At 46.7% G+C, this 12852-nt stretch overlaps 1 protein-coding gene across 2 annotated transcripts in view; it reads right to left on the bottom strand.

The window, feature by feature from the left end:
• The window catches only part of CCDC92 (coiled-coil domain containing 92), a 29960-nt gene that overhangs the window by 9690 nt on the left and 7418 nt on the right, over window positions 1-12852 (bottom strand). The window contains exon 1 of one of the 2 annotated variants that reach the window (XM_045459683.1): window positions 4884-6720. The exons of the other annotated variant lie outside the window; for it this stretch is intronic. The gene's annotated coding sequence lies outside the window, so the exon portion shown is untranslated. Of the gene's footprint in view, window positions 1-4883; window positions 6721-12852 lie in introns of those variants that run through there. 2 annotated transcript variants of the gene reach the window in all.

Raw genomic sequence — 12852 nt, 5'->3', positions numbered from 1 at the left:
GTCCTACAGCACAGGCACTGCCATAGCGAAAACGGAGGTTGGCCAGGGGCAAAGGCAGCAAGTGTAGACATCAAATGTAAGAGGAGAGGCAATGATTTCTAACAGGGAGGTGGTCTTCCAAGCAGATTCATGGACTCAAAATGTTGAGGGTGGAAAAAACCTTCAAAATCAGCTAGCTATTCCAACTCTCCTTTATTTCAAGATTAAGAAACTGAGGCCCAAAGAAGATTTGCATAACACAGTGGAATAAACAAGACCAGAACCGACAAGCTCCTGAGGGGTCAGTGTTTGGGTTTAAATCTAAACCCTATCTTGTCACCTAAATCACCACAATATCTAACTCATAGGGTTGTTTTAAGAGCAAAATGCCATCACTGGGGTGCCTGGGTGACTCAGTCGGTTAAGCATCCGACTTCGGCCCAGGTCATGATTTCACAGTCTGTGAGTTCAAGCCCCGTTTCGGCCTCTGTGCTGACAGCTCAGAGCCTGGAGCCTGCTTCGTATTCTGTGTCTCCTCCTCTCTCTGCCCCTCCCCTGCTCATGCTCTCTCTCTCTCTCAATAATAAATAAATGTTAAAAAAATTAAAAAAATTGGGGTGCCTGGGTGGCTCAGTCAGGTGAGCGTCTGATTTTGGCTCAGGTCATGATCTTGTGGTCCATGAGTTCGAGCCCCGCGTCGGGCTCTGTGCTGACAGCTTGGAGCCTGGAGCCTGCTTCAGATTCTGTGTCTCCCTTTCTCTGATCCTCCCCTGTTCATGCTCTGTCTCTGTCTCAAAAATAAATAAACATTAAAAAAAAAATTAACAGCAAAATGCCATCACTTACAGTGTGCGGGTACAGTAAGTGCTCAATAGATGTTAGATATATTTATATAGTATGTAAATGCTATATATTATGTAAATACTGGCTGATAATTACATAAACATACTTCCAAACTGTTTACTGAGTCCTACCTGTGAGGTATTTCCAGAATATCATCTAAGTATGGAAATGAGCTAGCAAAGAAATTCTAGTTACTTCCAAAGAGAGAAACATAAAAGCAAACAGAAACATTTTCTGGCCTTTATCTTCCATATGCACTGGAGAGAAGCATTCAGGGCAGCGAATAAAGAGTTAGGCAGAGCAAGGCACCCTCGGGGACGTAAAGCCTACTTCTTACTTTGAAACAATCTAAAATGCTCTAGGAAAAGCTAAAAAAAGGTCCAAGGCTAATTAGGCCATCAACTCTCAATCCAAAATACCTGCTTTTAGGATCTCTGAAAATGAACACTGACATTATTATCAATTCACAACAGTCCAGGATTAAAAAAAATGTTTTAAGTTGTAGGGCCTATTTCTACTTGTGCATGTATTTAAGAAATTCAACTAGTAAATTGAGAATCCCCAAGAATTAGGGCACCGAGAAAAAGGACATCATCGAGGGTGTGTAAGCATTCAACAACCACCCCAGAAACATTTTGGGAAAGAGAATGAACCCATTACAAAGTGGAAGCAAAAAAAAATATGTTGAAAGCAAAAGGTGCAATTATTTTAAGTGACAGAAAATCTTTATTAATCATTCTTAAAGAACTGCGTGTGTGTGTGTGTGTGTGTGTGTGTGTGTGTGTGTGGCTAATAAAACAGGTGTGGTTAGGAGCTAAGCACAGGGGTCAGAATCTTGGGTTCCAATTCTGGCTTGGCCACAGCAACCAGGCTGTTTCCTCCTACGACATGGAGAGAGCGGTAGCACCTACAGGGCACAGGGATTGGGAGGAGAACATGAGGCAGTTCAGATGAAACACTGAGCAACAGGTGTGCTATACTGTGGTAAAGCAGTAATGGAACTAATTTTGGACTCATCCAAATGTGCAAACTGTGGGTGGAGATGGCGTTTTTGGGTCCTGTCTCTAGCTGGGTAGGTAGAACATCTTTTTAAAATGAGTATGTCTGTAAAAGTTAAAAGAGGAAAACTCCTGTAGAAAGAAACAAAAAAAGCATCTTTTTTTTGGGTAAGATAACCACCTCACAAAGTAATCTGAGTATCTGCTGATAAGAGGTTAGTATGGTATAGGTAAACTATGCAATTATCAGAAATGATAGTTTAGATAATATTTATTGATAAGGAAATATTCTAGGAGAGGTTAGGTCAAAAAATATATTAGAAGTTATATATATATAATATATTTTTGGCCATATAACTAAGGACAAAATCCACAAGAGATATACAACAAAATGTTAAAAGCGTTTCTCTCTAAAGAGTGGATTATGGATAATCTTTAAAAATTCTATTGCGATACTCCCTAAAGCTTCTTTAATGATGAACATACACTGGTTTGTTGTCGGAAAAAAATCATAAAGAGATCTCTCTTAAAGAAGGTAATCTCTGACTACCCACTGACAAAGCCGTATCGCATGTTTCAGTTATTTTGTTCCAGGGCAGTCTTGAGTTGCTGGAATTGTGGTTCATTTACCAGAACCAAGAATAATTAATGGGAAGGCAGTTTTTCCAAAAGCAACAACTCAGTGTCCCCAGGACAGGCAGAAAATGATCATGACGAGCACTTGAGGATCTCCCCACCCCCATTCATTATACATTCCTGTGCTTCTCTGACATTATCTATCACAAAACACAAGGCCCATCAACAATTCTTGAGACCCTGACAGCCATTTCCTCCTGAAAGCATATGCAGTCCAACATTAAAGTTGTAATAGATGTGATTAGAGAGATCGGCAATTAGACACGGGAATGTGATACGCGGCTGTCTGGGAAGTCTGCAGTCACTAGGGGCCTACATGATGGATTTATTAACCAAGTTTCTCTGCAGTCTGATTAGCTCCTACTTTAAGAGTTTCTGTTTGGTTTCTATTTAAAAACCACACCAGGTGTCTGTATACTGGTAGGGGCTCGGCCCTTCCATTTGAAAACATCTCAGGAAGAAGCGCGTCCGTGTTGCAGATTGTCACGGTGCCTCTAAGCAGGCAGTGCAGGCCAAACTGGGCAAATGCATGAGCTCCATGGTCTGAAATGGCGTGGCCCCGGAGCGCTTGCGGGATGCCCAGGGCGCTCCCATAACACTGGGCAACTTAATAGCCACAATGCCCACACCCTGTGGCGGACCCTACCCCAGGAGGCGGGCACACCAGTACCTGCATCTGCTGGCTGGGAGGGGTCACCGTCTGGGCAGAATGCCAGTACAGACTCAACTCAGCACTTTCTACTTCAAAGAGAAAGGTCTTAGCAGTTGCCTCTAGGGAAGAGATGGCCAAGTGACTGATGGGTCTGTGATGGCTCAGCTCAGCCCTTCCTGCGCTCCCTATGTCCTCCTCCTGTCCCTGCACAGCATCGAGGATGACTGCCCTCTGGGGACCACCCGATAGCCTCACTTCATAACCTACAGTTGTGAAAACGTTCACAACTCCATAGCGATGCCACTTGCGAACTTCTAAGAAGTTGTCATCTGCAAAGATGGTCCTGGGTCAACAATTTAGGGAAATAAAATCTCACAGCTTCCCACACACGCAGTTCTACCCAGCTTTCCTTTAAAGAGAAGGGAAATAAACAGATCATTTCTGATGGTGGTGCTTCCATTTCTACGCTGACTACAGATTTTAATGGTTTACTGATAGATAACCCAAAAGATGTAGTGACCCAAATGCCGAACTGTCTTTTCACAATAATGAAACGGGAAATGCTCCTAAAATGTTAGTACTTGATCACGATCTAAATTGTATTTCCGAGGCTGAGAAGAGGTGTTCACTTGCTTTAAAAATATCTCTCCATATGGTTTGCCAAACAGATGAACCATTTCAAATGATTTAACTGATGGGGCTTCCTCTATCCATCTTGCGAACCTGCCTAATTATAGTGTAGGTCCCAGGGAAAGAAAGGTATTATTAACCGAAGCTCTATACACTTTAATTTAGCCAAGCTTTTCCTTTATTGCTTACAAAAGGTAAAAGTCAATTGTTTCATTAGTGCTAATAGAACATATTTAGCTGAACCCTTATGAGGCATCTGGGAAGATTATCACTTACAAAAAAAAGAGATCTTATCCTCATGATACAGGTGGAAGAACTCTGCCCAGTCCCAGTGATGTCATCTCCGACAGCTTCACAATCTAGTGCGGCAACCAAGCAAAAATGAATCACCTCCTCTGACTTGCCCTTCTACAAAATGGGCCCACACAAATTATTTCAGAAGAGTGTAAACAGGGAAAACATTAAGGATCTTTGGAATTATTAAAATAGCCTATCAATAGTCAATTCAGTAACTAAAGTCACCACGGCTGAGCATTTTAGTGATTACATATCCTCTGATGAACACTAATAAAATATTTGTTTTTATCGGACACTTATGTCTATGGAATAACATAGCAAGCGTGCCAATAATGTTATTTATTTACTTATTTAATGTCTATCTATTGAAAGAGAGAGAGAGAGAGAGGGAGGGAGGGAATGAGTGGGGGAGGGGCAGAGAGAAAGAGGGAGAGACTGAATCTCAAGCAAGCTCCTCACTGTCAGCACAGAGCCCTATGCGGGGCTCAACCTCATGAACCACAAGATCATGACCTGAGCCAATGTCGGTGGCTTAACCGACTGAGGCACACAGGTGCCCTCCAATAATCTTTTTTTTTTTTTTAACTTTTTTTTTCAACGTTTATTTATTTTTGGGACAGAGAGAGACAGAGCATGAACGGGGGAGGGGCAGAGAGAGAGGGAGACACAGAATCGGAAACAGGCTCCAGGCTCTGAGCCATCAGCCCAGAGCCTGACGCGGGGCTTGAACTCCCGGACCGCGAGATCGTGACCTGGCTGAAGTTGGACGCTTAACCGACTGCGCCACCCAGGCGCCCCTCCAATAATCTTAAAAGAAGATAAATTTAGTCTTTTAAGAAGGCATTTATCTAGATCTTCATTTCCGACCTTTTTTGGATGGCTTCAGCATGTCCACCTATGGCTGCACCACCCTTTGATTCTCCATCCTGTGATCTGACAGTCCTGACATAAGATCATTCAGTTCTTTAAAAGTTTCCTTTCCGCGAGCTTTCTGTGCTGTGCAGAATAAATGAGGCATGTCTACTGGTGGCATTTCGGGCTGACTCCCATAAAGTTCTTCCTGCTCACAATGAGCCTTTATTATGTCAGGGCATGAGACAATTTCCAGAATCCCATACTCCACTTCTTTAGTAAACTGTGCATTAGGTTCCGGAGAGGAGGAAAATTCCTCGCACAGCATCGCTCCCTTAAGAAGGTGTGTCACTTAAACGAACAGTGCTGAGATCCAGATGAAGTTGGGAGGGTGGAGGGCACTGCCCGGAGCGCAGGTGCTGTGCGAGCCATTTTAGGGTTCATCTTTGCAACCAAATTTGGATCATACCAGATAGGCCGTCAGTTCGTTAACCCAGTGGGAATAAAGGAGAACAAATCGAAGTCAAATAAGAGGTAGGGCAACCGTCTTTCAGAGATTAGCTATCAGCGGCGGGAGGAGAGCAGAAGAAACTGGGGACAGTAAACATTACTGTGTCTTCTAAGGATTTTTCCAAGAATGGGACGCAGTTCAGTATTTTCTTGTTCTTACTGACCTTTACCTTTTAAAGGTCACGATTCTTCATCTGTACCTCTGTCACTGTTTCCGTTTGCACAACTGTCTTTTGCTGTTCTTTTCCTCTTGTGCTTGACCTCTTGCTCCCAAAATGGGGTTAACTCAATCCTTGGTTCATGACATGCTCTTTCAGGGCCCACTTTTATTTAGATACTTTTAGTAATCAGCACCCGATGTGGGATGTGGCCACATCCTTGGGAATTAGCAGTTCACAACACCCAGATTTTCCATCCGATGCCCCAAATTCTTAGACTGGGTGTTTTGGCGTCTTCTGGTTGCTCTGATTCTGGTCAAGTCTGTTAGCCAATTGGGAGCCTGAGTCGTTTTTCCTTCTGCTTTGCATCTCGGGCAGGACGGCTGCCTCCAGGCATGCAGGCAGCCGCTTTTCTTGCTGGCCCGGGGGTGGGGTGTGAAGCAGCTTCCGTGTCAGTGAGACGGCAGCTACGCGCGCGCGGGCCCCACGATGCTCTTCGGCGGGCTCTGCCCTGTTGTTCCAGGGTTTGGCCATCGCGGTACACGGTGTGCTGATGGTGACAGTGTCGGATGATCACCTCTTCTGCCTCTGCCCTGACACAGCCTCTGGGTCAGTCCAAGCCATCTGGGCAAGAAAATACTCCAAGACGTTTTCTCGTCATGAGAAGCTGAAAATCATCCATAAAAGTGGTAATTATGGCTATGGTATACGTTGTGTCGATGCACCAGGCTCACAGGTAATCATTTCATTATTGAAACTATCGCACAAGGTAGGTATGATCATGACCATTTTTTAAGGAACTAAAGCTCAGAGGAGTGAGACACTTGCTTAAATTTGCAAGCATTAAGTGCATCAGCTAAATGCCCATTTATTGCCAAGGGGCCTTGGGCCTTCCTGTTCTCCCCCAATACCAGCGTGTGGCGTTCGGAACTGGGAGGTCTCATGGCAGCTCTGGGAGAAGGTATGAGTCCCGGCTGTTCGCCGTGCGCTATGGAGCACACCATCCAAGTGGCCGTTACAGAACGGAGCAGGGACGGGGGTGGTAATGACAGCTGCTGCCCTGCTAATGCGCCAGGCGCTGGGCACCTGTGACGAGGCCAGCTGTGCTGAGGGCCATCCATGCCTCGCCTCCTCAAACCCCCACGACAGCTCTGCGGGGGTGGGCACTTCCCATCTTCCCACTGTGTGTGCGTGGAAACTGGCGCAGACAGTTCAGATGGTCTGCTCTATGGAGATCACACCAGCCTGGTATCTTCCTGCTGCTTTGTAGCTCCCTCCTTCCTCTCCAAGGAAGGAGAAGCTGTGCTAATACAGGGCTACATTTTTAAATTTTTTTTTTTTTTTCCAACGTTTATTTATTTTTGGGACAGAGAGAGACAGAGCATGAACGGGGGAGGGGCAGAGAGAGGGAGACACAGAATCGGAAACAGGCTCCAGGCTCTGAGCCATCAGCCCAGAGCCCGACGCGGGGCTCGAACTCACGGACCGCGAGATCGTGACCTGGCTGAAGTCGGACGCTCAACCGACTGCGCCACCCAGGCGCCCCTGGGCTACATTTTTAGACAGAAAAGACCTAGCCGTTGGCTCAGAATTTCTTTTAGCTGAATCTAATAGCGTTCAGCGACAAGATATTACCACGGCGTAACCTGCTCTACTGACCAGTGGACAGACGAGCCCCAGTCATCTATGAGCCCCAGCGACACGGCGGGGTGGAGATTAACCCCCAGGCGCCGGATCCAGGTGGCCGAGGTACGAATCCTAGTCACGTTATGCATTAACTACGCAACTTCAGACAAGTTACGTGTGGCTCCCTGTGCCTCACTCTCCTTATTTGCAAAACAGGAAAGCAGTACCTGCTCTGTCAGGGTTGCCATGAAAACAGTCCCTCCGGTGAGGTGCTATCCAACAGAACTTACTGCAATAACGGAAGCAGTCCATTCGCTGCTGTCCAGTAGTCACTGGCCACACTGAGCACTTGGAGGGTAGTTGGTACGTCTGGGAAACGTATCTTTTCCCTTTTATTTTTTTAGTTCGAATTTAATTCAAATTTCAGGGCACCTGGGTGGCTCAGTTGGCTAAGCGTCCGCCTTCAGCTCAGGTCACGATCTCATGGTTTGTGGGTTCGAGCCTTGCGTCGGGCTCTGTGCTGACAGCTCAGAGCCTGGAGCCTGCTTTGGATTCTGTGTCTCCCTCTGTTTCTGCCCCTCCCCCGCTCATGCTGTCTCTCTCTCTCTCTCTCTCAAAAATAAACATTAAAAAAATTTTTGAATTCATTCAAATTTAAATAGCCACATAATGGCCGGGGTGACCCTACCGGTCAGCAGAGACATAAAGCAATTAGAACCACACCTAGAACTGCTTGTTCCCACTCTTACTACAATACTCAGAATCACCCAGACAGGTGTCCTGGGCTCCCACACGCACCATTATGGGGTCTGCGGGGCCTATTCTCGCTTTGCACTGCAAGAATGACCTAACAGTTTAATCCCAACTGCTATTATCATCACACCGTCCCATTTTATGTCTTCCTAGCATTTATCTTTCTTATATTACCAGAATGCAAACCGCACAGACACAAGCGCCGGTCTGTTCCATGCTATATCAGGAGCACCTGCAATAAAGAGCGCCTCCCTCTAATCATCCGAGCTGGCCCTTTGAGAAAGGGTTCTCTACAGTGGGAATTAGTGGTGCTCTCACCCAATCTCTGGTCTGACACCCTCCCGTTAGGGTAGCGTGTTTTGTACTGGTGAGGTGAGAGGGTGTGGAAATATTTCTCCGACTGGCATGGGAATAAGGCAAAGGAAGGAAGGCTGGCTAGTTCATGCATGCCTTTGGGGAGTCTCTCTAATAAAAGGCCAAAAACACGATCAAGCCACATAAAAATGAAATAAACTTTAATTTCAGTGGCAGGGACAGTGTGGGCTTGTTCAGGATATTCCATGGAGTCTGTGACCTACAGGATCTTGTCGGGGCAGCTTACCTACACGTGGAAACGTCATTTCTGTTACGGGCCAGCCACGGCAATCCCTGGTGCCGACGCCAGCACAGCATCGAACTCAGATGTGGCTGTGCTGCGCGCAAACCCAGGGCTCGGTCCACACCCGAGGCGCTTTCCAGTGGAGTCCGAAACTTAGAGATCAGGAAACGCTCACACCATGTTTGGACGAGGCTCTTCCTGGTCCGCGACGAAATGAGGAAAACGTGGACAATGCAGCAGGTTTTCTGTAAAGCTGACTTTATTCCGTGCACGGGACAATTCTTCATTCTCCTTGTCCCATTTCCCAATTCGAAAGTGCACTGTTACATGATTCTAAAAGCCTGAGAACCACTCGAGTCACCAAGAGGTCCCCGTGAGCGCCAGGAGCTGACCCATCATCATCGTTTTGTTTTTTAGTTTATCTTTGGAAGCTGACAACGCCTATCAGAACGGGCCGAGCAACCCGTCCTCCTTTCAACTACGTGCCTGGTGGTCCTACATCAAGCCAGCGTGTGCTCTAAGTGCCCGCTGTGCACTCAGTCTCGGGCCTGCCGCTGTCGGGGTGTGAGACTCAGCCGCTAAAGCACAGAGAAAACAAAGTCTAAAGGACTCCTCACAAGGTATATGCCGAGTACAGCAAGTATGATGACCAGGGGAAGGGTAACCCAGGGAGGTGCACCCTGCCGAGGCGTCCGGAGCTCTGTTTTTACCTGCCTGTCTCCCACACGAGGCCGTACCAATCCCGGGGAGGCCGGGTCCCGGTCACCCGAGCACTCCCGGTGCTGTCCACACTGCCAGGCATGCGGAGGCGCCCGGTGAGCGCTGAGAGGAGAAGGGCTGCAGGGGCAGAGAAAGTTTGGTTTTGAGGAGGCAGCCACGAGGGCTGAGCCTTAAAGAGGGGCTGGGTTCACACAGAAGGGGGCATTTCTGGTGACGTGAGTATGGAGTTTTAGTTAGGAGTGACAGTGAGGCCACGTCAGACATGGAAGGAACGTTCTGGGGAGTGGTGGAAAATAAGGTTAGGTAGAAAAGCCAGGGCCAGATTTTAGTTGCTTATCAAAAGCCTCTCAGAAAATTGGAAATTAAAGAGAAAGAAAATGGGGGGGGGGGGACACTGAGATTTTAGCCAATAGAGGCAAAACCTGTTCTAAAGAGCGTTTAGTCTAGTGGGGCTGTTGCAGGATTGTGAAGGCAAGAGCCCTGACAGCACACCCTCCCGCTCTGGGGAAACGGCATCACACAGAAGCACCTGCACGGAGTGTTCGTGCCTCGCTATGCCCTTTATACACACTCTCAGAAGTAGACACGATTTTCCTCATCTTCCACACTAACAAGCTTCGACGAGTTCAAGAAGTTTCTTACAGTCATAGCTAGCCAGCATCAGGGCTGGGCTTCACCCCCAGCCCGGCCGACTCCGAGGCCACTCCCTGAGCCGTGGACGCCGCTGCTCTGCCCAGACGAAGGCAGGGATGCACGAAGGCTTCAAAGCGCATGCCCTGCAGACGCACATCACTTGCCCTGTTAGTTCACTTGTCCATTTGTTCAAAGTCCTCTTCTGCCCTGTTCTTTCCCCATATTTTAAGTTTTAAGCTTCTCAGGTCTATTCTTTTTTTTTTGGGGGGGGGGTAGTGCTAACTAGAACTCCAGTGCTTACTCTTGAGGATGCTGCTCATGAAAAAAAAAATCCCAGAAGAAGAGAAAATGTTTTTCATAATAAATGTTCTTCCTAAAGCTGCACTTCCTAAAGCAGACACTTCTCAGGGCCTGGGTTAAGAAGCTAGCTGGGTTAAAGAACCACAACCTTATTCTGCCCTTCTATCTGGAAATGCGTACTTCTGTTTCACTACCAAGCAAGTATTTTAAGACAACTGGACTTTAGAGAATGTTGCTAGTTCACTTAAAATGTAACTTTTCATTTCTAAAAGTTTGCTTTTCTAATTGGTTCCCTTACTGATAATTTATTGTTTTAGTAATACAATTTAAAGTGACATTTCTCTTTTTTTTCGGGGGGGGGAGGGGCAGCAGGAGAGGGAGAGAGAGAATCTTAAGTAGGCGCCATGCTCAATGCAGAGCCTGACTCAGGCCTTGATCTCACAATGAGATCACGACCTGAGCTGAAACTGAGTCGGACGCTTAACCGACTGAGCCGTGCGGGTGCCCCTGAAGTGACATTTCTTTTGTGAAGATATGGAAACCTTTAAGGTCTTGGTTAGCTAGAGAGGGGCCTGGGATTTCCCTCTTCCTACAGAAGAGATGTAGACACTGACAAATTCCTTGTTTGGAGTTCTGCGTGTGCCCATCCAAACCCACCATCGGTGCCACACCCAGATAGCTGCACAGAATGGGGAGTAGAGAGAAGAAGGTGCCTCCTTGATGAGGTGAGTGGAGCCCGGCAGAGGCCGGGAGAAGTGGTGCCCCTTTGGGTCTTGGTGAAGAGCTGGCCTGCTTCTGCAACCTGACTCTAACCTGCTCTCCAGAAGAGCTTCTTCGCTCTCAGAGAGTCTACACAGCACGTCGTGTACGTACGCTTACAGCATTCAGACTTAAAGGGAGAACTCAGGGATTCCATCCTCTTGATGAACTCCATACGAGAGTTTGACCCAGTTACAGCAGTGGTTCTCATCCGGGTACTCGTGCCCTCAGGGTGGACATCTGGGGTCGTCACAGTGTGGTAAGGGGCACGTCTGGCATCCAGTGGACAGAGGACAGGGACGCTGTGAAACAGCCCGCAGTGGCCGGGACGGCCCTCACACCAGAAACAGCAGTACTGCAGCTACAAACCCTGGGCTCCAGTCCTTCTGATTGGAGGCAGGCCTTTTTTCTTTGGACTTGAGGTTTCCTCTGCTCTCCTCCGGTTTCCCGGATTGCCAGCAAACGGCGCGTGGATGGAGCTCGCGGGACAGACAAGCCCCAGCCACGGGAGGCGTTCTCCCTGTAATAATCTGCTGACCCTGGAGGGAAAGGCAGCTGCGTCGCAAGCCTACCAGGGCACCTGTGAGAGCCTCTCCCTCGCTTCTGGAGCCCCCGGGGGAGGCGGGTGTGCGCGGAGGCGCTGCTTACCCAGCTCACCATGCCGGTCAGAATATGCGCGCGTCCTTTCTTTTGCTTGGAAGGGAAGGGCCGCGTGTAAACTCCGATTTGTTTAAGAACATAAGTTCTTCTTTTTAAGTGTAAGATGCTGTTTTGCCCCTATGGATGCTTAAGTGAACCGGGAAGTGAAGGGGGTGAATGTGAGAGAATTCTGGAACCCCACGTAGGGACCCCAGGATCACGGTTATAAAAGTGAGGTTTCTAGAGACGTCGTTAAATGGATGGATTAAGGTTGACCCAACATGCACTTTCCGTGGGAGTACTTTCATCTAGAACAGCTCGTGAATCTCTAGGAAATTTTGATGATTACAGGCTTTAACATTTCTTGAATGCAACGGAATTCCTGTTTTTAAGGAGACCACTAAATACTTATATAAAGACTGCCAAGAAATTTACAAAATCATGCCAAAACTCCTTATATTTTATGTGTACTAGCACTTTAAGAAAAGCTTTCCAGGCTGGGAAAAATGAAAGAACAGGCTCCCTGATCACCAGGAAACACTGTTTATAAAAAGAGCCATAATTTAAACTTTGTTATTTACACAAACGTATTGGAGAAATTACATAAATTAGTATTGAACTGGTAAATCTTAAAATGGCTTTCTACTTGGAAAAGGTCTCTTCCAAAGTAAAAACAATTCTGTTAAAAAAAAAAATCCAACTTTAGAAATAAAATTTAAAGATACAAGTACAAATCAAAAAGCCACCCCTTTTAAAAAAAAGTGTTCCAACATAACATGGAAGACAGCATAAAAGAAATAAGTTATTTAAGTGCCCTCAGGACTCCTGAGGCAAATCCTCTGATGGTTTTGTGAACTTGGGGGTGTAAAGGAAGGGCCTATCTCCCTCGGTGGGGTGCGGGGGGCACACAAAGCATCACACTTCATTTTCTCAACAAAGCAAGGGGGGACACCTGGAATACTCCAATGAATACAACATTACACATCCTGCTATCGCAGAACTGACCTGTGGGAGTGGGGAGGCACAGACAACCCTACACACATTAATTCATACCAAAAAGTAGGATATTTGCACAAAGTCCAAATTAAATTGTCCTTCATAAATCCCTTACAGTTGCCTTGCAAATCAGCTCACGGTCACCAAACCATCATTTAAGAGTAGGTAAATCTAAACACGAGCATACAACTGACAAGTGAACTACGTCTTGAGAAACTAGTATAATTTGCTTTTTAAAAATCTTAGACAATATTACATATAGGATAAGATTAT

The sequence above is a fragment of the Leopardus geoffroyi genome, chromosome D3 (assembly GCF_018350155.1).
Source record: "Leopardus geoffroyi isolate Oge1 chromosome D3, O.geoffroyi_Oge1_pat1.0, whole genome shotgun sequence".
Classification (NCBI taxonomy): Eukaryota; Metazoa; Chordata; class Mammalia; order Carnivora; family Felidae; genus Leopardus; species Leopardus geoffroyi.
This window is presented reverse-complemented; position numbering and strand designations above follow the sequence as displayed.